General features: G+C 40.9%; 1 long non-coding RNA gene across 1 annotated transcript; it reads right to left on the bottom strand.

Annotated features, from left to right (window-relative positions):
* Positions 1-330: 330 nt before the first annotated feature.
* On the bottom strand, positions 331-3,121 carry LOC111257445. The gene is made up of 4 exons (XR_002677976.1): positions 2,821-3,121; positions 2,368-2,709; positions 2,027-2,094; positions 331-830 (listed from the first exon to the last, which is right to left on the bottom strand). It is a non-coding gene; the product is annotated as an uncharacterized LOC111257445 (long non-coding RNA).

Raw genomic sequence — 3,121 nt, 5'->3', positions numbered from 1 at the left:
GCGCCATAGGCCGGTCTGGAATGCAGTGTTTGTTGATAAGTCAAATGGAAAATTTTACGGTTGAGCCGTGATGCATCAGATGTCATGGTCAAACATGCATGTAACTCGCCTTGCACTATACTTGACATATTTTTACTAGAGCCGTTTTTATATGGCGTTCAATGCAAAAGCATACACAGAATGAAGCATTCACTGGAAGAGCAAAGGCAAATACAGAAATACACATGAAACTCAATCCATTAATCTGAAAAGAAATAGTGAAGTTGACTGCTCAGTTGTCACTTTGCTCGTGCCAACGATGTTCCTAAAAAGCAAGACCTTGCTTCTTCGTTAAATAGTTGTCAGGCCCCAGTAAGCAATCCAGCCCAACAACTAGAACAATTCCTGAGCTTCCGGAAAGATGAGGACATTGGAAATCTGTCAGCACAACATACTTTCTGTAGTTCAATACAACATAAACCAGGTTGCTGGCTGGCGCAAATGTAAAAGTCTAATATCAACTACCGACATTATTATTGTTCGGCATAGCTGTAGTTTCGTTCGACTGAACAATAACCTCACCATAGAGAAACACAGAATTCCATTACAAGAGACTATTGAACGAAGGAATTGGCACTTCCCAGCTATTGACTAAGATTGTTAGGTGGATTGCCATTTACAGTTTACCCAACTAACAAATGGACCACATTGGTCACTGGCTACGAACATTCAGTGTAGCTCAAAGAGAAGTACCACCTCAACAACTTGGGAACCAGAGAACCGTGACCTCTGTTGCCACACGTACTCTGCTAGAATGATACTGCATGGCCAGCCAAACATGTCGTAGTCCTCTTCAATGTTTTATAAACCCAACCAAAAGCAGCTCGTCAGGACACGGCAACCCAGCAATAGCAGCTAAAACCGGTATCCATTTCATAATATAGAGCATTTTACGATTAAAAAAATAAAAAATTATAGATTGATGTATCACTCGATTCGTGCTTCAAATATGTTTGAACAAATTATGATTTCATATCATTTGATAAGATAACATAAGAGAAACTAATGGTCACATTATATTTTGAATTTATTTTAAAGTATATTCTGAAATACTTTCTGAAATCCTAATACGCCTTATAAGAACAAACGAAGTATATACATACAGGCATAGAGCGGTTAAATTGGTAGTCACAGAAAAATGTCCATGAACAGACAGTACTAGATTAATTTTACATAGCACACTAAATGGAATGCCATGGTCTACTGTGCTGGCAATATGATTTAAGCAGATCAAGTTTGTACTGATCTAGTATATTTTAATCTCTACACTGGATATATCTCCAGTAGACAGACTCTTCAAATCTATTTACCCATGAAAATGAGTCATAAAAATGGATTTTCAGATGACTGAAAAACAGAGATAAAACGAACATCATGTCTGAACAATTTGGAGTATATAGTTCAAGAAATATTCCTCGAGAGACATACCTACCGGCAAGATCATAGCATATATCATGGATTTGGCAATGTGGTTACAGATAAGGTTTGAATATGCAAATTCTTTGCGATGGTTATGGGAGATCAAAATATAAATGTCTTAGACTAAAGTACAAGCTTCAGGTGATGGGACCATGTTGCATTATTATAATTAACAGAATATACTACATTCTTAGACTTTTGGATTAGTACAAAAATCAGTGTAACAAAATCATATAAATGGATAAACTTTTTGGTAGTTGAATCAAGCATGCACCAGCAGACAAACAAAAAAGTATCCGAATGCTAATTTACATAGATGCAACAAGGGGAGTGCTCCCTATACTCCAATAGGCACTCAGCTTATTTGATTGGTATGGATACTTGGGTAGGCATATGCAGGAACCCTTCATATACAAGAGAGCATGGCATAAAGCAATTGTACCCTGGACTGGTAGTGGCTCTGATACTCTTCAGTACGTGATGCAAGAGATCCATAGATTTCACAAAAAGGGGAAATAAAAATGACATTTTGATGTAACCTAATTAGAGAGATGGTTGAGGTACTGACCGTTGAATTGGAAGTGAGAGCCGTCAGCTTGCAACCCAGTTATTTGAATGACCGAAGCATGAAAACTCCTGCAAATAATAGCATATTTCATTCAGAGCACTGGATTATTTTTGTGCATTAAAATAGAAAAAGACTGTGACATGCTCCCTCCATCTCAAATTGTAGATCGTTTTGATTTTTCTAGATTCATAGATATTAATATGCATATAGACATACCCTACATCTAAATGCATAGCAAAAACTATATACCTACAAAAGTTAAAACGACCTTCAATTTGGGACGGAGGGCCTTTTGGTATTCTAAAAAAAAGATACTATCAAGGTTAATGCGATATACTCACTTCCTCTCCTTTTCTCCTTTTGCTGTTCTTTTCTATTTGAGAGAGGACACCAACTGCCCGAAAAGGTTTAAGGGAAGAAACAATAATAAGTGTCCACTGATACTGCTTTGTTGTGTTCAAAAACTGTTAGCGAGACTTTTAGACTACTCTTGGCAGCTCTGCCTAACATCAGTTCAGTGAATACATTTGAAGTGTTCTCATTGAGAATACCAGAGATGCCGTACCTGAGCAAGGTTGAATTAAACGTGCGGAGGGTGGCGACTTGCTAAACCAGATGCAAGATGAACCGAAGAAGATTAACTAACCTGACTCTGAATAATTCGATCGTACGGCGAAGTGTTCCTGCCAAAACATTTCAGATTCAGATCAGAAATCACAAGGCCGTAGCAGGGTCGTGATCATGTAGGCAAGCAGAGAAATGGGGGTCGATCTGCACATGTGCCAAGGCCATACATCTTTGCCGTCGCCGTGACCGTTGACCTTGCATCGCCGGCCCAATTTTAGCGTGCTGTGCCGGAGACGCGGAGCAGGGCAGGCATCAGGGTCAAGGCTGCAGCGAGAGGTGCAGGAAGCCGGTGGATGTGCTGGCTGGCGACGGCGAGGCGACCAAGCCGGTGGTGGCTGTTGCGGGCGAGACGAAAGCCGTTGGTGGCTGGTGCGGGCGATGCGAGATCCAGAGGTCAGCGGCGTTGGCTGGTGACGGTGAGGCGAGGAGACGAGAGAGCGGCGGCGAGAGGGCGCGGGCGAGGGGAGA

This window comes from Setaria italica, chromosome V (genome assembly GCF_000263155.2).
Source record: "Setaria italica strain Yugu1 chromosome V, Setaria_italica_v2.0, whole genome shotgun sequence".
Classification (NCBI taxonomy): Eukaryota; Viridiplantae; Streptophyta; class Magnoliopsida; order Poales; family Poaceae; genus Setaria; species Setaria italica.
This window is presented reverse-complemented; position numbering and strand designations above follow the sequence as displayed.